Here is a 24,340-nt window from a genome sequence, read left to right as displayed (position 1 = left end):
AGGCCCTTAAATCTATTTCTCACTTCCCCTGTATAATCATAAGGGATTTGATTTAGGTCATACCATAATGGTTTAGTGGCTTTCCCTACTTCTTCAATTTAATCTGAATTTGGCAACAAGGAGTTCATGATCTGAGCCACAGTCAGCTCACGATCTTGTTTTTGCTGACTGTATAGAGCTTCTCCATCTTTGGGTGCAAATAATATAATCAATCTGATGATATGGTGTTGACCACCTGGTGATCTCCATGTGTAGAGTCTTCTCTTGTATTGCTGGAAGAAGGTGTTTGCTATGACCAGTGCGTTCTATTGGCAAAACTCCATTAGCCTTTGTCCTGCTTCATTGCATATTCCAAGGCCAAATTTGCCTGTTACTCCAGGAGTTTCTTCTTTTTTATTATTATTATTTTTTAAATTTTTATTTTTACTTAATTTTGCTATACAATACTGTATTGGTTTTGCCATACATTGACATGAACCAGCCACGGGTGTACATGAGTTCCCAATTCTGAACCCCCCTCCCACCTCCCACCCCATAGCATCTCTCTGGATCATCCCCATGCACCAGCCCCTTGATTTCCTACTTTTGGATTCCAGTCCCCTATAATGAAAAGGACATATTTTTTGGGGGTGTTAGTTCTAAAAGGTGTTGTGCGTCTTCATAGAACCATTCAACTTTAGCTTCCTTAGTGTTACTGGTTGTGGCATAGAGTTGGATTACTGTGATATTGAATGGTTTGCCTTGGAGACGAACAGAGATCATTCTGTCGTTTTAGAGATTGCATCCAAGTACTGTATTTCGGACTCTTTTGTTGGCCATGATGGCTATTCCATTTCTTCTAACGGATTCTTGCCCACAGTAGTAGATATAACGGTCATCTGAGTTAAATTCACCCATTCCAGTCCATTTTAGTTCACTGATTCCTAGAATGTCCATGTTCACTCTTGCCATCTCCTGTTTGACCACTTCCAGTTTGCCTTGACTTATGGGCCTAACATTCCAGATTCCTATGCAATATTGCTCTTTACCACATCAGACCTTGCTTCTATCACCAGTCATATCCACAACTGGGTATTGTTTTTGCTTTGGCTCCATCCCTTCATTCTTTCTGGAGTTATTTCTCCACTGATCTCCAGTAGCATATGGGGCACCTACAGACGTGGGGAGTGCCTCTTCCAGTACCCTATCATTTTGCCTTTGCATACTGCTTATATTAATACAATTAAATAATATAACCTCTTAAAAATGGCAAATGCATCTTGGAAACATGTTTAAGTCTCTAAAACCTGAGTGTCAATCAATCCACTGGTTTCACTACACTGAAATATCACACAGGTAGATCCAGTGACTTGCCTGGTGGCTCAGCAGTAAAAAACAAGTTGCCTGCAATGCAGGAGATGTAGTTTTTATCCCTGGGGTCAGGGAGAAACCCCGGAGAAGGAAATGGCTACCCCCTCCAGTATTCTGCCTGGGAAATACATTGGACAGAGGAGCCTGGTGGGCTGCCATCCATGCAGTTGCAAAAGATTTGGACATAACTTAGTGACTAAACAACAACAAATGCTGTCCCTAGCTTCTGAAAACCTGACTAACACTTGTCAGACTCTACCACGAAGCCATAACACACCAGAAGCTGTTTCCCACCAGGCACAGAATTATTGTACACAGCGTGATCTTGATCCAAAATCCCACAAGTCATCATGGCTATTCTTTCACTGAGGTAGGTTTGAGTTCCACAATGCATCTTCCCCCCCATCGCTGACACTTCTGTACCCTGGAGTAACTTTGGAGCCGATATCTACACTCTAGTCATCCAGAGTTAGCAACCTTTTTGGATATTAGTTTTCCATGCTGTACAACAAATTGCCACCAACTTAGAGACTTAAACTGCTATCACAGTTTCTGTAGCATAATAGTCTGGAAAGTGTTTGCATAACTTTATAAGATACTGCTAAACTATTTTAAAAGTTATTTAACCTTGTATTCTTATTTGAAATGCATAAGCATTCAACTTGTTCCACATTTTCACCAAGATCTGAAGCTCTTATTCACTTTAGCTATTCTAAGTAGGGTACAATAGTCTTTTCTTGTGGTTTAAGTTGTACTTTTAATAAGAATGGCATTGATGACTAATGATGCTTAGTATTTTTTCATGTGTTTATAGATGGTTTGTGTGTTTTGTTTTGTCAAATGTGTGCTCAGATAATTCATCAGACCTTTAAGTAGCTTTTTTTCTTGTTGTTTTGACTATAAAGTCTTCTCTGTACAGATAAAATAATTTATCAAATATAAGTTTTGCAAATATTTACTCACAATCTATAGCTTATATTTTCATTTATTAATGGTGTCGTTTATACTTAAGAAACTTTTACCAATTATTTTTAATGGTAATGAAGTTCCTTTTGTTGTTTTTTAAAGATCCATCATTTTTATGTTCATTAAAAAATTCTCACCCCAAGTTTTGAAAGATATTTTATTTTATGCTAAATTTTTTAGTTTTAATTTTTATGTCTACATCTATAATTCATTCATCTATGATTTCTTGAAAGTAAAGCCATGACAGACCTAGACAGTGTATATAGGATGCCTGGGGCTGGTGCACTGGCATGACCCAGAGAGATGGTACGAGGAGGGAGGTGGGAAGGGGCTTCAGGATGGGAAACACATGTACGCCCATGGTGGATTCATGTTGATGTGTGGCAGAACCAATGCAATATTGTAAAGTTAAAAAAAAAAATCCATAAAGCCAAGTCAGGTTAGAGCTTAAAAAATAAAAATAAATAAATAAATAAAAAGTACAGACATAACTTTGCTGACTAAGGTCTGTATAGTCAAAGCTATGGTCTTTTCAGTAGTCATGTTCACGTGTGAGGGTTGGGTCATAAAGAAGGCAGAGTGATGAAAAATTGTTAGTTTTGAATTGTGGTGCTAGAGACTTTTGAGAGTCCCTTGGACAGCAAGGGGATTAAACCAGTCAATCTCAAAAGAGATCAACAATGAATAGTAATTGGAAGGACTGATGCTGAAGCCGAAGCTCCAATACTTTGGCCATCAGATGAGAAGAACCGACTCATTAGAAAATAACCTGATGTTGGGGAAGGTTGAGGACAGGCAAAGGGGGAAACAGAGGATGAGATGGTTGGATAGCATCACTGACTCAATGGACATGAGTTTGAGCAAACTCTGGGAGATGGTGAAGGCTAGAGAAGCCTGATGAGCTGCAATCCATCAGGTGGCAAAGAGTTGGACACGACTTAGTACCTGAACAACAGCAACGATTCATTTTAGTTCATTCATGTTAATAGTTGTATGCTATGAAGTAAAAATAAGAGCTTACTCCTCCATGTGGATACTCAGTTATCTCAGCCTTGTTTATTGAAAATTATCATTTCTCTATTGAATTATAATAGCAGGTATTTTTGTAATTTAAATGACCAGAGACACTTGAGTCCATTTTGGTACCCTATTAGACTAATCTCCTATTGCCTTGATTACTGGAAAAGCTTTTGTAATAAAATAAGAATTTGAACATGGGGAAAGTAGAATGATATTTTAATTTTGTTTGTTGGTCAGCAGGCTTTATATTTCATGAATGGAAATTGACTTCTACCATTTATTATGCAATAATTATTAAATGATTCATTATAAACTACAATATGCTGAAACATTTGCTTAAGCCAGCTCTGGATTATGATTCCTAGTCTAGGGATTTATGTTTGGCTTGCACATATCTGATGAGCTGAGAATCAGTTTTTCTTTGAAAGGGAAAGTTGCTCAGTCATGTCCCACTCTTTGAGACCCCTTTGGAATTCTCCAGACCAGAATATTGGAGTGGATAGCCTTTCCTTCCAGAGTCCAACTCCAGCAGCCAGGGATTCAACCTGAAGGGGTGAGAGGTGTTGGTGAGAAACTGAGGCAGCCTCTCAGTTTTCTTGGACTGCCTATTTATTTCAAGCTTAAGATTCTCTTTTATACCTTTACAAAAGCATTAGGTCAGAGGTTTGACATTTTCAGTTCCCCCTCACCCAGATTTATTATCTCTATAAATCATTGTTGCCCTTCAAACAGAGTTCCTGCTTAAGCGGTTCTCTCAGAATAGTTTTTCCTTTAACTCATGATTACATTGTAACTTGTGCTTCAAATCTGGGCTGCATACCACAAACCTCAGCTTATTTCTTATCTTTCTAAGTCTTGTTTGCCCCTAGTATCCTGAGCTCACTAACTATTAAAAATACTTCCAGCTATTAGTATCTCTAAAATTCCTAACCTCTATAAGCTATAGTAAAATATGCTAACATTACAACGTTCCTTAAATCTTTAACTTCTAACTATTTCAATTATTTCTAAGCCCTAAATTCAGTAAACTCCTTTGCCCTAAACATTTTCCTCATAAATAGGCTTCAGATAGCAATCCCTTCCATGGCCTCAAGCTGCAGCCTATGTGTTCATCCTGGAACATTCTTTTGTAAAAGTCCTTAAACAAATGTCAATGATTAACTTTATGAATTATTCTCTGAACACAGCTGCAGAAGGCTTTGTGCCTTCTCATGCTCCTCTCAAGAGCAATAAGCACCTTAATATTCCTTTTCAGTCAACTCAGCCGAGAAGAGGAAAAAGCAAGTCAGAATTATAAGGCCTAACTCTTTCATCCTGGGTCTGTGCCTGCAGGACAAGGAGAGGGGGTTGGGGCCGTGACTCCATTTTGTCAGTAATACCTAACATGGCTTCTGACGTTTTCCCATCTCCAGGGGATCTTCCCAGCCCAGGGATCAACCCAGGTCTCCAGCATTGCAGGCAGGTTCTTTATCAGCTGATCTGCAAGGGAAGCCCTTTCTTTGGAAACACACATATAAAATTATACTCTTTATGGTAAAGAATTCATAAAGCAACTGTACTCCAATAATAAAATAAAATAAATTAATTAATTAATAACAGTCATTGAAAAGCTTTGATTAACAATTGCTCTTACTATTGTTGACATTTTTATTATCAATAGCAAAACATATGAAGTAAAATTGATTTTCATGGCTGTAAACTCTAACTGATAGTACCTGAATGTTTTCATAAAGTACGAGTTTGAAGCCTAAAAAAATGATAAAGAAACAGGGTTACCAGGGGCCAAGGGGGAAACAAAACCTAATAATTTTCATCAAGCTCTATTCTCCCTGCTGACTCCAAGTGTCTTCTTTTCTAGATTGCTGTCATGCGTGTCTAAACAGTGTAGTCTAAGACAACGTTTGGTCATTGAATGATTAGTATAATTGTGTTGTTGTTTGGTTACTCATATTTTATTGCTATTGGGTGTTCAGTTGATTAGTTGCCCTCCTGTCTTTAATTTTCCCAGACTTGTGTTTTGAAAAGGGAGTTATAGATAGTTTTATGCCTTCTTTGCATGAAACATGAACTTTCTCCTTAGTCATCCTTTTTATGATGTTCATGCCAACTGTCTAAGGCAGAAAAATAGTTTATTTCACCCTGTACCCATAAACTGTTAATAAATTTTGATTCACTCAATTTGTAAAACAATTTACAAATATTACAAAAAAAAACAGTCAAAATTTTGTTTGTTTTGGTTTATATGTTTTTTTTTTAAGTTTTACTTTATTTTCCTTTACAATACTGTATTAATTTTGCCATACATTGACATGAATCCACCGCGGGTTTTTTTTTTTTTTTAATTTTGCAATACTTTATTGGTTTTGCCATACATTGAATGGAATTGGAGGAATCAACCTGCCTGACTTCAGGCTCTACTACAAAGCCACAGTCATCAAGACAATATGGTACTGGCACAAAGACAGAAATATAGATCAATGGAACAAAATAGAAAGCCCAGAGATAAATCCACATACATATGGACAACTTATCTTTGACAAAGGGGGCAAGAATATACAATGGAGAAAAGACAATCTCTTTAACAAGTGGTGCTGGGAAAACTGGTCAACCACTTGTAAAAGAATGAAAGTAGATCACTTTCTAACACTATACACAAAAATAAACTAAAAACAGATTAAAGATCTAAATGTAAGACCAGAAACTATAAAACTTTAGAGGAGAACATAGACAAAACACTCTCTGACATAAATCACAGCAGGATCCTCTATGATCCACCTCCCAGAATACTGGAAATAAAAGCAAAAATAAACAAATGGAATCTAATTAAAATTAAAAGCTTCTGCACAACAAAGGTTTACATGTGTTTTGCAACTATTTTACTAAACATTGATGTATGTAACAATCAATAATCAACTACCAATAAAAAGTTGTCCTGCCATAGATATATTAACTAAAAGTTTATTTATTAAAAGATTTGAATCATCAATTGCACTACAAGAATGGAACAATCTGTAGCATAGTTAGTCAGCTTTTTTCAGAAATAGAATAATGAATGTAAGAATATTAGGGGGCATGACAAAGTGATTTTGTGGAAATTAATCTTATGAATGCATTTTTTACTTCTTTGTTCCCCAGGCTGTAGTTCAAGGGTTTCAGAATAGGAATAATGACTATGTAAAACACAGAAGTCACTTTGACTGTCAGCCCTATCTACCAGTAGGTCTTGTGGAGGCTGTGTGTTTGCACAAGGGCACCGGATAACAGTCGTTTTCTCTCCCCGAAGCTCGACAGGCTGTCACTACAGCCCCAGGAGCAAACCCAGCAGCAGCACCAGCAACCAAGACATGCTGCACAAAGCCCCGAAGAAGAAGGGCATCAAGTCCTCCATCAGCTGCTTGTTTACCAAAAAGGAAAAGGGCCGGCCTGGACACCCCCGCAAGGAGGGGTTACGACTAGGTGGGTGCTTCACTGTTCAGAGGGAGGAAGGCCTGCTGGCATGTCCCTTCTGTGTCTCCTCCATTGTCCCCACGAGGCTTCTGTCACTCACACTGGGGGTCCTCCTAGGAGCAGGAGTGGAGGAGGCATCTGTCTTCTTGGTGGGTCCGAGATGATAGGATGAGTTAATGAGTGGATGGGTGGATGGATGGATGGATTAGTGAGTGGGTAGATGGATGGGTTAGTGAGTGGATGGATGAATGAACATATGACTGGCTGCATGGGTGGATGAACGGGGCATGGAATGAATAAAACAGATGTTTATACTCCAGTGCTAGAAACATATTCTATGAAATTGATTGAGTATGAGCTGGGCAATGATTGTTTCCTCCAGAATAGTGACACGTGTTTGGAAACGGCCTAAGTGCTCATCAGTGAAGGGTGAGGTAAAATCTGTGGACACCCCACAAGGAACAGACCCCTTCCTTCCTGCCACTTTCTGCATCCACAGGAGCTCATCAGGGGTTCTTCCCATGCCCCCCACCACACCCCACCCCACAGCCACACAGGTCCTCCTGGGGTTTCCTCATCACACAGAGTTATCATCAGGCCCCTGTCTCGCTCAGCTTCATCTCCTTGAGGATAGGGTATGTCCCTGCCTCTTCAGCCACAAATTTGTTGAATGTCTTGTCTGTGCTGGGTGTGGGATTTCCAGGGGTAAGTAAAACAGATGTGGTCTGGAGCAGTTAGGTGACAAGAGAGAAAAAGGAGAAGGTGATTAAATGCTATCCCTATTATTAATAAATACAACGCTGACATGGATGGTACATTGATTATATATCAGATGCTGTGTGTGCCCCTTAGGAAGCAGGTGCTGCCACCTTCCAATTTACAGAGGAGGACACATGGTTAGGGAGTGGTGAGGGCAGGTTCACACCCACGTAGTGGGCCCAGGCACTTTGCCAAGCCCCAGCCACCTCTCTGGTAGATGCAACAGGAATGAGGTGGTTCTATGGCATCACTGATTCAATGGACATGAATTGGAGCAAACTCCAGGAGATAGTGAATGACAGGAAAGCCTGGAGTGCTGCAGTCCATGGAGTGGCAAAGAGTCGGACACACCTGAGTGACTTAACTAAAACCTGAGTATGTGCTAAAGTGCTTCACTCGTGTATGACTCTTTGAAACCCCAGGGACTGTAGCCCACTAGCTCCTCTGTCCACTCCAGGCAAGAATACTAGAGTGGGTTACCATGCCCTCCTCCAGGGTACCTTCTTGACCCAGGGATCAAACCCACATCTCTCATTATTTGTTGCAATGGCAAGCATGATCTTCACCGCTAGCACCACCTGGAAAGCCCCAGTGAACGCTGACAACTAGGAAATGCAGAAAATAAGGGCTGCTCCTAAGTTAAACTGGAAGAGCAGCAAGCACAGGTTGTAAAGAGGAAACCACATGATTAGCAACAACAGTGCTGACAGAAACAAGCCTGGATGCGTTCACCCACATAAAGAAAATATCTGTGCCATTCAGAAGAGGAGCCCATCAGCCCTTGGAGGGACAGTTGGAACCGGAATGAAAACTGAGGCCATGGTCACTAGTGCCCACCCACACAGCCCGAGTGGCGTGGTGTCATTCACCGGACTTCCTGCATCCACGAAGCTGCTGGTGGCAACATCTCTGAGTGCTAGGCTGGGCAGCATTCCTGAGTGAGCTAAGTCATCATTGCTCTCCTTCCAGTGCTGCTGCAGGGCCCTCTATGGGCGGCCAGCCTCATCCCCTGCCCTCCCACCCACTGGGGCCTGGCTGTCCCCCTTGGATCCTTTCAGCCCTTGAGTTTGGGTGTTCCCAGCCCTCTGCCACGCCAGACTGGGACGCAACTCAGTACTTGGGCTTGAGATATCGAGGAGACCATGATTCTGGAAGGGAACAGCCCTGGGGCCAGTGAGAGAGCAGGAGATCAAAGCCCCCACTGGGAGGAAGCAGAGCTGAGGAATGTGCCCACAGCCTCCACTGCCGCCTGTACAAGTGCCTTTGCCTCTGCTTGACCTGAAAAAAAAAAAAAAAAACCCTCAGCTGCTGCTGCTCTGCAGGTGATTCCTGAAGATGCACCTCCTGCAAGAGCTATTGTCCTGCTGCTCTGGGGCTGCCTGAGTGTGTTCAGGACCGTCAGACAAGTAGGGCTGCCACACGTCATACTGGAGGTGGGGGGCCTGATACTGGGGAAGGGTCTGAGGCTGGAGGAGGGTCTGATGCTGGGGAAATGTCTGATGCTGGACTAGGGCCTGATGCTAGGAGAAACATCTGATGCTGGGGGATGGCCTGATGCTGGACTAGTGTCTGATGCTGGGTGATGGCCTGATGCTGGAGGGAAGGTCTGATGATGGTGGACAGCCTGTTCCCAGATGTACACGGAGTGTAGGATAAATCTCTATGATAAATCATTTTTTCATACTTTCCTGACCACCTTGCTATGTTCTTTTTAACTTAAGGATAATTGCTGTGCAATATCAGTCTGATTTCTGCCATACATCAACATGAATTAGCCATAGGTGTACATGTGTCCTGTCCCTCTTGAATCTCCCTCCCACTTCCCCTTGCTACAATGTTGTTTCTATGGATATATGAATAATAAAGACTATTGACTAAAATATCATGAAAAGCTCCCACACACAAGCGTGCACACGCACACTCCCTAATGCAGCATTCGGGTCCACGTCAGGGTTGCTGTCGGCCACCCCACCCTGGGACTGACGGTGAGCCTTGACACCTGCACTTTGTTCCCACCCTCTGCCTGCTGCCCATGCCTCAGCAGCACAGGGGCCCTGTCCCCACAGATGGTGAAGTGATGGAACCTCTTTTCTCCAGAACCAAGGGCATGAACACACTGTCGGTCGTCCTTTGAGGACACCTATGCTTCTGCCTTCTGGCCTTTCCATTGTATCCATCTGTTTCTCTTAACAGAATGTCCTTGTGATGACACGGGCTCCTATTGCCAGCTCTGGTTTGTTCTTAGTGAGAGTACAGCTTACTCTCGGCACTCTTTATTGGCAGTGGGAAATTTTGCTTCAGTACTTTATTGAAATAAAGCAATAAATAATACTGTGATAAAAAATAGTTCAAAAGTAGACTGTACATACTTCACATATTCAGGAAGTCCACAAAAGATTAATAGGAAAATAGAACGGTAACAATGAATTGTACAAGTAAATTAAAGGCGGAACCCACATGTAAAGAGACATGCTGTCTCTGTCTACCGAGATACCAGCTGCATAATAAATATTCCACCATGATCTGAATGCATCTCTTGTTGGCTTTTTTAATGTGCCGCTGAAAAAGTAAAAGTTACATTTGCTACTTATACAATCCAGAATGGCTGTCATCACAATCTAAAAATGTATGCCTAGGTCCATTCTTTAAACATGTTTACAAACAGCTGTAAAAACGTGATTTACATAAAAATAAGGCCTTTGTCAGGACTGCACTATGCTGTCTGTCTGTAGGGGACATGGCACCTTCACCGTCCAATGCACCGGAGCCACAGCAGGTGCAGGGCATCACAATTGGTCCCCAAAGAGTCTCACCAGAGAGGAGGGATCCGGGTCTACAGAGACCAGGTTATGGGAGAGATTTTCATAGTCTTCTTCTAGTCATCCTTTCAGCCCAAATTTCATTAGAAGCTCACATTTAACACCCAGTACTTTTAAATCACTTCACGCTGCAGACAAAAAGCATTTCTTGCTAGAAAAGGTACAGTTTAGGTCAGTCGTTAAAACACAAAACACCTGGTTGAAATTAAGTTTGCTCATTTCAGAGTGATTGTTGGAGAGCTCAGTCACATTCTGGAAGGATAATGCACACCGTGTCATGACGATTTTACAATCGCAGGAAAACCCCTTCTCTCATGGCTTAACATTTAAAAATTAAACAGGAATAATTACAATAAGTGCATCATTTACAAAAGTCCTATATTTGTTCATAGGATTTACACAGACAAGCACTGCAGTACATTCATTTGAAAGACTAAAATCAGGTATCAGAACATGAATTGATATGAAAGGATATTTAAGCCTGATTATACAAGAAAAAGTAAGTAATTATATAAATGAAGTCATAAGTTTACATAAATATAAGAAAAATTAAATTCTAAACTATTTTCTTCTATGGTATTCATGAATTCATCACTAACTAAAAACCCTGTAATAAAATATCTTCTGGTCCATATAACAAATATTAACACAGTAAAGATTGCATTTAGTTAAAAATGTAGTTTTTGTCATATTCTGGATGCTGTATAATCACCTGTATAATTAGCGTGGGTAAACTGGAAACAAACACACAGATGAGTCAGTACTGGGATGGTGGCTGGTGCCCGAGCCCCTGCCCCTCCAGACATCCCCCACCCCATTCTGGGTTTCAGCTGCTTTGAGAATTCAGAGAAACATGGAGGACCAAGCAGATCAAGGCGATAACTCTGTGGCTGACTTTATTCTGACATATAGCTAAAAGCTGCTGGTAAAAAACTCAAAACCCAATCCAGCTTTCTAGCTGAGATGTGACTAGGACAGAGCAGACAGCCTCCTGCCCTCAGAGTGGCTCGAGCAGGGCTGGGCCCCCAGGCCGGACCCACCAGAGGACCACCCAGAGCAGCACCTGCAAGGGAGGGTGGCCCCTCAGTGGCGGCAGAAACCCACATGATGGTGCACCTCGGTGTGAAATGCTGGCCTCCGCACAGAGAGGCCCAGGGCAGGGCAGCCTCGTGAACCCTCACGCTCTGGGCTCTGTTCCCTCCGAGAGCGTGCACGCAGCACATGGCCGGCAGCACTGCCACTGTGGGAGGGACACCCATGTGCACGGACGCGAGGGAGCCTCAGGCCGTGCTCTGATCACTCCAGCGACAGCTGGGCGCCAAGGTCACATTCTCTGCACCTGAGGGCTCTCCCCACCGGCCTCCAGAGACCCACTGACCCTCCACTCCCAGGGTGTGGCCTCCATGCCTCCATGGGACTGTAGTGGAATCCAGCCTCTGCATGCCTGCCACTCTGCCTGGTCCCACGAGCGTGGGAGGAAGGGTGCAAACACCTTCCTTGCACTAACCTAATGCGCTTAGTCATGCAACATCACATGGGGCACGGGGACACACACTCACACCCGCAGCAGTGCCCACTCCTACTGAGGGTCTGGGGAAACTTCTAGAGGGTGGATGAGCCAGAGAGAGCGAGCCAGGGGTCTGCCACGTGACAGTCCCAGCCACCTGGGGGGGATGGTGGTCACACTAGAGCAGCAATGGCACATTTGATGACAGAAATGCCATCATGGGGACAGCTACTCCAGGTGAGCAGCTGCCAGTCTCTCCTTAGACCTCCAGACTCACAAGGCTGCTGGACCTCTCTTCCAGCCCTCAAGATTCAATCTGTGAGACTGGATGAGGGGAGGGACCAGCTGCTTGTGGGTCAGCGGCTGGGCACTGGTGGCCTGGAGCCCCACGATTGCTGTCCTGGGGGGCCAGGCCACTCTCCCCAGGCTGCTTTAGGGAAGGCCGAGCACGGGGCTGATCTAAGAAACCAGAAACTCAGTCTCAGCCTCCCTCGGAAATATCACCGCTGACGTTTTCTCATTACAACACAGGCTGTAGGGCCTAATGGGTGAGCCTGGACCCCCGCTCCAAGTTGACTAAGAAATCTCCGTAACGCCCTAGCAGAAACCCACTGCTCCCAATTCAACGTTTTCTGTCTTCCCCTGGGCCCACCAGGAACATATCTGATGAGTCGCTGGCCAGGATTTCAGAGAGGGCTGAAGACAGCAGGGGCTGCTGATGGAGAAGGCCACCCATCCAAGCCCTTCTGATTCTAGGAGCCCCAGACACTTGCTGCACTGTGACTTCAAAAGCCATAAAAACAACCCAGTTACACAATTTATGCCCTGCCTATCTCACACAGTTTGTAAAAGGTCAGATCCTGGACATCATATTCCCAACACCTCTTTCTAGGATTATTTCTGATTTATCTAAACTCTAATGTCTACGTCACCATGTGCATCTGACAGGGAAATGTTGGATTTTTAATGAGGAAAATGGAAAATATAAAAGCAAGCAGTTCGACTCTTCAATTGACTGAAAGCTAAGCTACAGTCAATATTTGTAAAAATGAGCTGCATGCTCCTTGGAAGAAAAATGCTGTTTAAAAAAGGAGAGAGTCACTGGGTTCCCCCCCACCCCGGTAAAGCATATTAGTGAGTTCTGGTGATGAGACAATGCAGCTTCCCCGTAAGTCCCCTTACTGAATGTGCCCAGCTTAGCACAGGCTTTACCTAAATGTACTTTGCTCTGTGAGAGCAAGTGAGAGCAAAGCTTATAAATCTACTCATGGGAAGGGCTAATAACAGGAAAAAAAAAATGGCACCAAAGAGACCCTCCAGGCCCCACTCCCATGGGGTAAGTGCACACTCCCTCTGGGAACCCCCAGTGTGGCTGGCACAGCTAACCAGGGAGAAAGGAGCCACTGAGATGCCCCTGTCATGGATGGGACACTGGGCGGCAGAGGGGGTGGGGGCGTTGGACACATGCACAAGGCATCTCCTGAGCCACAGAGCCTGACCCCAGCCCAGGCTGTCTGGCCATCTATCTTGACATCAAGTGGGGACACAGCGGCCCTGAGCATCCAGCCTGAACTAGCAGTGTTCTCTGGCAGAGTGACTGTCAGAGGGAAAACCAGAGCTGGGTTTGAAAGGACACCTCCTAGGATGGTGTACACTGCCTGGCTGAACTCGGGAGAGGACCTCTCCTGGCCTTAGCTTCTTCCTTTGCCCCATCGACTGACAGTGTGCAAGGGACCAACAATGGTGGAGATGAGGATGGGGGGAGGACAGGAAGGTGGATGCTGCTGTCACTGAATATGGACTCGGCCATCCTCCCAGTGTGGAGAGTCGTTGAGAGGCAGCTGTGTGGCCTGAAAGTGACACTACTATTTTATGAAAGAGCTCTTGAGCACTGCCGGCCACACACACATCTCTACAAGCATGGGGGTCAATCTAATGTTCTGAGAACACACACGAGTCTCATTTTATTAGTTGGAAGAATATGCTAATATTCAACCAGACAAGAATTTGAAAAAACAAAAACAAAAACAAAAAAACCTGACTGTTAAATGTTTATAAACAGATGTTAGGATTCACTGTAGAGCACTGACCCTTGGGCATGCAATGGCACTAAAGAGACCTGTAACCTGAGATGCAGGCCATTCCAGCTCATCTCCATTCTAGCCCAGGGCTGTGCACTATGCCTATCCTGTCACCTACTGTCCGGCTGCTTCTTCTTTGCCTGCATCGAAGGTGAGGGCAGAGAGGACAGAACCCAGAAGTTTGCAGGCAGAGTCTCTGCGCACGCAGCAGCTAAGCCACGGACATCCGTTGGTCTGAATGTTTTCCTCCAAGAAAGTGCCCTCCTAAAGCTTTTATCATTGTGCTTGGAAATTACAGGACAGAAAACAAGACATAATTTAAAACAAAGGACAAAAACAAAAAGCCACCAGCCATTTAAAATGGCTGAGTTTGCTACTGCACTTTTGTCCATGTATATTTGACCCCATTTGTGATGGCTGTGTGACTGATATGCCCAAACTGGGAACAGAGGAGCGTGACACAGGGTGGGGTAAGACACGTACTGGGACCCTGACTGGACCCTAACTGTACCACCCTGCCTAGCCAGGTGGATGTTCCTCCTGACAGTTAGCAGGTTTCACTTCTCATCGTGGAGAAATCACCTCCTGCTATATAATACAACACACTGTCATTTGCCATGGAAATATTTTCAAGCTGTAACCAGTTCTGTCTCACTCTGGGACACAGCCAATGGATGCTTCTTCAGGTGTCCGATTCTTCTTGTCAAACTCAAGTCTCGTTAAGGTCCAATGAAGAGAAGAACTATAGTGTGGGAGTGAATGAGTCATGGTTGTGTGTCAGGGGAAATTAGTGTTTTGTGTGTTTTCAATACACTTATGAAACAGTCCCCCAAAGCACACAGGCCCTAGAATAGGGTAAGGGCATCCAGTTGCTCCCGAAAACACAACTCACAGACACCATTCCTAAGCAGAAACCAACGTTTTAATATGAAATATTTTTGAGTGGGCTAAAACTTAAATAGCAAAAACAAACAAACAAACAAACAGACCCAACCCACCCTCTATCTTACTAGTGAAGACACTAGTTTTTTAATGGCTCATTTGTTGATAAAATTTTAAGAGCAAAGTTTAACTTGTAAGATAAATTTATCTCCACATTTAGAAGGGATACCCTGACTACGTGGCTCATACAAGTGTAGTAAAATGATTTCCATTAAGGCAACTTTAAAAATCATTAAGCTGAAAACTTACTTCATCAAAACTTCTGTCAGTTCCCGTGAAGGACCTGATGCCCTTCTTCGGGGCTTTGTGCAGTAAGTCCTGGCTGCTGGTGCTGCTGCTGGGGTTGCCCCTGGGGCCATCGAGAGCCTGTCAAGCTTCGGGGAGAGAAAATGACCTTTAACCAGCACCTTCATGCAAACACACACCCTCCACAAGACCTACTGATAGAAATGGGCACCCAGCAACACCTGTGCCTCAACCTCACAGCAGACAGTGGAGTCTCCCTCACCAACCACACTCTACACGAGCAACGCAGGCTCCCGGCCACAGATAACCACCCCGGGAAGCTGAAATTCTCTGCCTTGAGCTCTCCGCCTAGGAGGGCTTGACTCCAGGCCAGCTGGTGCAGAGGCGGCTCCGACCCTCCCTCAGGGTCACTGCTCGGCAGGTGACAATGCTCCAGGAGAAGACGAGCTCCCCTGCTCTGGGCATTTCCCCCCACCTCCCGCAGGGTGACCATCCCCAGCCATGACAGGAGAGCGACGGTCACCTTGCAGGGCTGCTGGTCAGGTCGCCCTCCATCGAGTGCTGCCTGGCCCAGGACGGGAGCTCAGCAGGTGGTGGTCTGAATGAGGACAGTGTCAGTCACAGGAGGGGACAGAGTCTCTTGAGAGAAGACCCCTGAGGAAAAGGGAGGGACCCTCAAGAGAGAACCCAAGAGGCACGGGGCGGTCACCGTCAGGAATGCACCCCAGGCCGAGCAGACCACTAGTAAGAGCAGGAAGAAAGCTCCCGCAGGAGTCAATCCGAAGAGACGAAGGTTTTCTAAAATAACTGAGGTCGCGGAATTCTTCTCCCCCAGCACCTGAAGTTCACCACTAAACAGGCACTGAACCCAGTGGGATTCCTTTACGATCATCCTTGCAACTCTTCCAGGACAGGAGGCACAGGGCTCCTGAAACTGACAATGAGGCACCCAGGCCCCTTACTTGTGGGCATTCCTGATGTCCTCGTGGCTGGCTGTGTGCAGCGCCCCAGTGTGCAGCTGGTCCAGCCAAAGGGACCGCAGCGAGGTAGGGGTCGAGGTTTCACATTCGATGGTGCTCTTGTCATCTCGCACCTCTTCCCATAAAGCTGTCACCTGAGTGAGAGAGGTAAGTGTAAACTTGGCTTACAACAGACCGTGTTGAAAAAGCAGTCTCACAGGATTTACATTATAACCAGAAACCTATTTCAAAATCTATTAGCTATGCTATCTGCCAAGTACAAAACAGACAAAAAACAAAACAAAACAAAACAAAACAAAACCTTGTTCTAGCTTAATGCCATCTTAAAGGACTGTCTTGCTCAAGAGAAACGGGGGCATAGGGCAGTAAGAGCATGTGACTGATTGCAAAGAGCCCGGAAGGAAGCCTCCCTGCAGCCGGGCTCCGCCCTCCCTGGCATCCAGCGACCAGATGGCCCCGCCAGGCAGGACAGCAGAGTGACACTGGAACCGTGAACCCTGCATGGCATGAACTGCCCCAATGCAAGGACTGTGCTCATAGCCAGATGTTGCTCAGAAGCACCACAGCTAGAGTAAGAAATCTCTCAGCAAAGTCGTCCAGACCTTTCTGTTTGAAGGAGAAAAGGACACAGCTTGTGTCACCCTCCAAGATCATTTGTAGTGATGATTCAGGTTGCTGGAACCCATTACAACAAGTGAAACACAGAAAAGGTACCGAACCTCTGCATGCGAACACCATGTGTCTGGCACATATTTCTTGGTAACACACAGACTGGGGGCTCCACACTAAAGTGCTTACACGCTGTTTGAGTGCAATTCACTCACTGTGGTTTACATAAAGCACCCCTAGGTCTTCACTAAGAGATGATCTTGTATCAACCTAGAGTGATTGAATAGGGAGGGAGATGGGAGGGAAGTTCCAAAGGGAGGGGATATATGGATACCTATGGCTGATTCATGTTGAGGTTTGACAGAAAAGAACAGAATTCTGTAAAGCAATTATCCTTCAATTTAAAAAATAAACTAATTTAAAAAAAATGATGATTTCTCCTGGATTTTTCTGCTGGTCCTGGGTGTGAAGACCGGAAAGACAGTGGTGGCAACTGTCTGGACCCTCAGGGTCCAGAGAGGTCTCAGTTATACATTTGGGTTTGTGGTTAAGCCAGGAGAGATTTTAGGAAACGTGCACAGCAAGTATTTTTATAAACAATGAGTATGTTGTTTTAACCAACTAACCTGTGCGTTTTTAGTGGGATTCTGTAAAGAACACAGATCCACTGCAGCCCCACAGGAGCTTGGTGACAACAAAGTAACTTAGTGCAAAATACAGCTGAACTCGTTTAACAGCAGCTGGATAAACTGTGCACCCTCTCCTGATCTCTAACAGCAGCCCTCAGAAAATGGAAGGCTAGAAATTGTCCACATGGAACTGAACAGGGATCAATCTCAAATTCCAGTTAAAATAATCATTTAAAAAAATCAGAAAGCAACAAAGAACAGAGCAGGGAAGTGACACACCTGGGTTGACTATGGACTCAATGGAAACAAACACCTGCCTCAAAGTCAGGGACCACGACCACGCCCCTTCCCCCAGGCCTCCTCCTGAGGAAGGCCTCAGGATCCCCAGCCTGGTGGTCCTCCCCCAGAATGGGAACCTGCCCCACCGGTGCCGACTTGTCCTCACTTAACAGGAGGGCAAAGCAGGCACAAAGTGGGTGAGTGGCACACCCAGGTCACCAACCCCAGGGTGACAGAGCTGCTCTGCTGTGCCCAGCAGAAGGGCTCCTGGGCACTGAGCCACCTGAACTGGAACATGGCTGCCCAAGTCCTGCGGGAAGCCCCAGGAGTGCTTGATCAGTGGGCTGGGAGCAGGAGAGGGACGAGGAAGGCCAGCCCTCAGGATACTGGACTCTAACAACAGGGGCTCATCCACGTGACCCGCAGGGAGAGGCAGCGAGCTCCCTCCTGATGCTCCCTCCATCAGGGATGCCATCATGGACACGAGAGCCCCTGGAGGAAACCGGGCTGGATGGCAACATGGTTAAGTGTTCAGCTCTGATCAGACCAGTCTGCACCGTGCTGCTTGGTGTGTGAGCCTGGGCACGATGCCTGGCCTCATTAAGCCTCAGTGTCCATGTCTGCTGAAATGGGATAACAGCAGCTTGGACCTCACCTAGGTGTCTGTGGGATGAGATGACAGACTCGGAAAGCACTCAACACGGTGCCTGGCGCACAGAGTCTCCTGCACACTGCTACCCCCATCATTAACTTGACTTCCCATAAATCTAACATCCATGGCTCTGATTCAATCATTAAAAAAAAAAAAAAAAACTGTAAGTGGAAATTTCATGGTGGTCCAGAGGTTAAGACTTGGCACTTTCACTGCCGGAACACCTGTCTGATTCTCAAATTCCAGTTAAAATAAGCATTAAAAAAAATCAGAAAACAACAAAGAACAAAGCAGGGAAGTGACACACCTGGGTTGACTATGGACTCAATGACTATGCCTCAAATTTGGGGACCACAGCCACGCCCCTTCCCCCCAGGCCTCCTCCTGAGGAAGGCCTCTGGGTCCCCAGCTTGGCCGCCCTCCCCCAGGATGGGAGCCACCCCACTGGGTGCCCACATGTCCTCACTTAACAGGAGGGCAAAGCAGGTGACACAGCAGACAAGTGGCACACCCAGGTCACCAACCCCAGGGTGATGGAGCTGCTCTGCTGTGCCCAGCAGAAGGGCTCCTGGGCACTGAGCTGCCTGAACTGGAGCATGGCTGCCCCAGTCCTGAGGGAGGGCCCCAGGAGTGCTTGATCAGTGGGCTGGGAGCGGGAGAGGGACGAGGAAGGCCAGCCCTCAGGGCACTGGACTCCAACAACAGGGGCTCATCCAAGTGACCCTAAGGGAGAGGCAGCGAGCTCCCTCCTGATGCTCCCTCCATCAGTGATGCTGTGATGGACATGAGAGCCTCTCCAGGAAAGCGGGCTGGACGGCACCATGGTTAAGTGTCCAGGCTCTGATCAGACCCGTCTGCACCACACTGCTGCGTGTGCGAGCCTGGGCAGAGTGCCCAACCTCTCTAAGCCTAGTGTCCATGTCTGCTGAATGGGGATAACAGCAGCCTGGACCTCACATGGGTGTCTGTGGGATTAGATGAAAGGCTTGGAAAGCACTCGACATGGTACCCGGTGCAGAGTCTCCTGCACACTGCTACCCACCATCATTAAATTGGCTTCCTGTAAATCTAACATCTATGGCTTTGATTCAGTCATTTCTTATAAGAAAACACCAAGCAGAGATTCCATGGTGGTCCAGAGGTTAAGACCTGGCACTTTCACTGTCAGGACACTGGTCTGATCCCTGGTTGGGGAACTAGGATCCCATAATCTGTGTAGCATGTAAAGAAAAATTTAAAAATAATAAATAATACTATGTCTATTATAAATAAGCATGAGATGATTCAAAGGAAAACAAATGGCAGAAAGGCAAACTGTTACAATTGTCCCAATGAATGACCTATTTCCAACAGAGCCATCAGCATATTTTAAGTGGTGGGTGAGTTTCATTACTTCCATTAAAATGTCAATTATTCACCAGTACATAAGCACAGAGTGTTCATTCGTGTTAAACATTAAGGACTCTTTAATTCTTCACAGAGAAAAAAGGCATGCTAAATTACTGAATAGTTTACCTTTCAATGCTGCTTCCTTAAATCACTAGGCTGATAGATGCATGCAAAGATGTGAAGAGAAACCAGATTTATTGTTAATTTGAAGTTGAAAATTAAAAAAAAATCATTATAGGCAAATACAGTAAAGCAAAATGATGGCAAACATATAAGTGAGATGAAGATTTAGAGAACATGTGACTGGTAACAGAACATTTTTTTTTGTTTGTTTTTTGACCACAGAAGTTAAATAAGCTATTGAAGATTTACTAGAGAAACACTATAAATTATTACTCAGGAAGATACAATTCTATTACAACATCATGATTTATTAAAGCACAGCATTCTGTACAACAAAGGGCTTTAACAGCTGTCTATTCTCAGCCAATCTCTATAAGTTAGTTTCTCTTAATAAAAACCATGTTATACTTTAAATTAGTAATTTAACTGATGAGGAAGTTACCATAATACCTATTTTAACATTGAACAAATCTAACCACCTATTGGACATTAATGTAAAATCATGACAACCTATTTTAACATTGAACAAATCTAACCACCTATTGGACATTAATGCAAAATCCTGACATATAATTTGATTTAAAACTTCTCAAAATAAATTCATTAAAGCAGGTTCCCTGTGAAAATATGTAAGAAAGAAAGCTTGCATAATAGCAGGTGCAATCTTTACATTTTATTAACCATAGAAGATAGTTTTTGAAAGAGTCTCATAGAAACATTAACTGTGCAAAAGCTGATGGGATTTACAGTCTTAAATATAAGCACCAACATAGAAAGGATATTGTGTCAAAAGTCCATTAATTCTACACTTAAGAGGATCGTTTCTTTATATAAGGATAATCTCATTTATGAATTACACATGATATGTAGTTTAGGATCCATCTACATTATGCTTGTAACTGCAGGCTGCTGCTGCTGCTGCTGCTGCTAAGTTGCTTCAGTTGTGTCTGATTCTGTGTGACCCCATAGACAACAGCCCACCAGGTTCCGCCATCCCTGGGATTCTCCAAGCAAGAAAGAACACTGGAGTGGGTCACCATTTCCTTCTCCAATGCATGAAAGTGAAAAGGAAAAGTGAAGTCACTCAGTCTTGTCCCGACTCTTTGTGACCCCATGGATTGCAGCCTCCCAGACTCCTCCATCCATGAGATTTTTCAGGCAAGAGTACTGGAGTGGGTTGCTTTGCCTTCTCCTGTAACTGCATAGTGATACCCTAATTCAGACTTACTGCTACGGGGAAAAATATTTAATGAGATATGAAGACAAAGCACAAACTCGACTAAGGGGACACACGCTGTGGACCACAGCACTGCTATGACCAGAGCAAGTGGGAGGTTGGGGGAGAGGAGATGGATGGGTAAACTACAGCCTTGGGGGCGGGGGGTAGGGGGGAGAGGAGGGGAGGCTCGGGTCTGGATTGACAATGACTAAACAGAGATCCAACCATCCCATCCTAAAGGAGATCAGTCCTGGGATTCATTGGAAGGACTGATGCTGAAGCTGAAACTCCAATACTTTGGCCACCTCATGCGAAGAGTTGACCCATTGGAAAAGACCCAGATGCTGGGAGGGATTGGGGGCAGAAGGAAAATTGGACGACAGTGGATGAGATGGCTAGATGGCATCTCTGACTCGATGGACATGAATTTGAGTGAACTCCTGGAGTTGGTGATGGACAGGGAGGCCTGGCGTGCTGTAATTCATGGGGTCACAAAGAGTCAGATATGACTGAGCGACTGAACTGAACTGAACTGAACTAAACAGACAACAGGATGAGACAGGAAATCGAAACCAGTGATGAAAGCAGACAAACCGTCAGAGAACTCCAACAACAAGGAAAACATATACAGAACTGTTCTTTTACAAATACTCAGAAAGAAATCAAGCAAGAAGCCACAGAGAAATGGTCAAATAATTTTAAATATCAACTAATTAGCCAATGATGCAAATTATAAAAACAGTGTGTCAAAAGACCACAAAATTGACTAGTTAACATTTCACATGCATCTAAAATGATTCACAGTTAATTTAATTATATGCTGACTAACAATGCAGCTAACATGAAATGGGTGGTAACAGAAAAAAGTGATAATACAAGACCAGTTACAAAGCAGAGTGTTGTACACATGATTTCATGGGGTTAAATAGCAATGCACTCACAAAACCTAAGCTAAACATGCAAGAAAGCTGGAACATGAGCTTTAGAGCCACACACTCTGTCACCAAATGCCCTAGGTCGTCATCCCATTTTTAGACTCAGAAGAGTGAGGAAGCCCGACTTCTTCCTGGGGCCCTGGGGTACCGGGCTTTTAACCTGGTTTCACATGCAGAGCTGGCCTGAGCATGCAGTCAGGCCCATCAGCAAGCTGACCAGTTTAGATTCTTGGTTTTGTTCCCACTGCATGCCCTGCACCCTGCAGCCAGGCATCCCCAATGGAAAATGTGCTGCATGTTTTTCACACACCATGAGAGCTGCCTATGGTTACTTTCACAAAGCTGTCTGCTCCCTGAGAACAGAAACTTCCCTGCAGCTGCTGTGCCCAGCACAGGCCAGGCCCAATGTTACAGAGGCAGGCTCTGGCTGAGTTCATGATGACACGCAAAGCTAGCAGTCCAAATATCATGACGTTTGTCTCTGTGTGATTATGGAATGATTAAAGACTAAGCAGTTTTAAAAAAATTTAGACCTCTGCGTGTAGCAAATATACCTGAGTTTCTCCTGGGTAAAAAGAGAAAAAACTAAGAGGGATGTGGCAGGGAGGAGGCAGACACATACCAGAGTCATAATGCCCAGCTTGTCTACTTCCCACACCGGGCTGTGGTGCCTCCTTTGGGGCATGGAGCGCACACTGCTGGGTGGGCAGGAGCCAGCAAGCGAGGAGGTGGGATACAAGTTGAGGGAGTTTAAGGATTTAAAATGAAGGAGGTTGCCTAAGCTCCCCCTGCCCACCCTGCTCTCAGTCTCCTCGGCTCGCTGCTCCGTGTTCTCCTTCTTGGATCAACCTAAGATAGAATAAAACCCGTCACGTGCCTTTGTCAGCAGAGAAATCTGTCTGGATAACATATTTGGGCTGGCATTCTGTAACACGATTAGCAAATTCCAGGAACAGCTGCTCAGCAAAACGCTTCGACTTTCCCTCTTTTGAATTTTCTCAAACTTAGAATAACTTATCATTGAGTCTTACAAACTGGCCCCTGATCATTCACGTTTGATTTGACTTATTTACTCTAACATTCTGATGGGGCGGCAACCCCTGGGTGGCGACTCTATCCCTGTGAGGAGATACCTGAAGTTGATAATCTTTACCTTCCCTTCCCTCTCAGGGCAGAGATGCATGTCAGTGCCTCAAGTCTTTTCCACTGGAAATTGGGAACTCTGTACAATCGAAACATTGATTCATGAACAAGCTGGAGTTTCTAAACACAAGTCTCCAGACCAGATGAAGTGCCTAGTTGATTTTTTTTTTTTTCCCTTAAGGTTGTATATGTACAAACTCATCACTTGATGAAGTTCTCCACCGGCTTTATGTGAGTTTCTGGATTCATGTCAATGTGCCGCATTAGCCAAGAATTCACGGTTACTGCTCTTCTCCCCTAATGTGTCATGGATGACTATATATAGCAGTTTAAATATACAATTATGCATTTAAAATGATTCTCTTAATAAAATACAAGATTCTTGCAGGTCGTAACCTCTCTGGTTTCACTTCTACTTCTATGTCCTGAAAGTTCTTCACTGGTGATAACAAGTTGATGGAGATAATTTACCATTTACATCAAGTCAACTTGTTGCATAAGGAAAAATCACTTTTACCTAACAACTTGCTGTAAAAATAAAAACATTAATATATAACTGTTCCATATTTCCTGTGGAGATGGAGAAAGACCATCTTTCTGAGCTTGCCTGTGCTCAAGCATGGCCCATAAAGCAGTCTGTCTCAGCGTCAAATGTGTAGGCGGCACCACCTGCATTTGCTGGTTGTGCCATTCAGGCCCTGCCTTTCCCCCAAGCACCCCGTGCTAGGCAAACAGGAATGGGAACCTTGGCCTGGGCTGACGTGATGAGAAGAGTCTGAGCAGCAGCTCTATCTGGTCCTGTGCAGGGTCACCAGCCTGCTGCCACTCTGGACGTGGATTCTGGACAGGGGAACAGCTATGTGGGTGTGGCATCAGGCAGGCCTTGGGGCCCACAGCCACCTGACTGCACCCAGACCCAAGGCCCCATGCTCACCACAAGGCTGGTCTTTTGATTCTATCATGTTTTGTAAACTGTTATAACTGCCAAGGTGGTGTCTAAAGAAAACATCTTAAATATATTTATGAGTTGAGAAAAACTCAAACACATGTCCTTGGGCTACTGTCTTACAACAAGCCAATATTCACACTGTATTAAGTTAAAAAGGAAAATGCAGATTTGAGTGGGAACTTTTCCAACCCCAAAACCCCAGCTTTTCTGTTCCAAGTGGCTTTTCACCAGAACGTGGGAGTCTCCGAGGGACACACAAGGGTGAACTCTCAGTGCTGGAAGGTGCACGGGCTGCA

General features: G+C 44.8%; 1 pseudogene; it reads right to left on the bottom strand.

The window, feature by feature from the left end:
- Positions 1 to 11,358: 11,358 nt before the first annotated feature.
- LOC138082224 (liprin-alpha-1-like) overlaps positions 11,359 to 24,340 on the bottom strand; it is a 170,904-nt pseudogene continuing 157,922 nt past the window's right edge.

The sequence above is a fragment of the Capricornis sumatraensis genome, chromosome 7 (assembly GCF_032405125.1).
Source record: "Capricornis sumatraensis isolate serow.1 chromosome 7, serow.2, whole genome shotgun sequence".
Taxonomy (NCBI): domain Eukaryota; kingdom Metazoa; phylum Chordata; class Mammalia; order Artiodactyla; family Bovidae; genus Capricornis; species Capricornis sumatraensis.
This window is presented reverse-complemented; position numbering and strand designations above follow the sequence as displayed.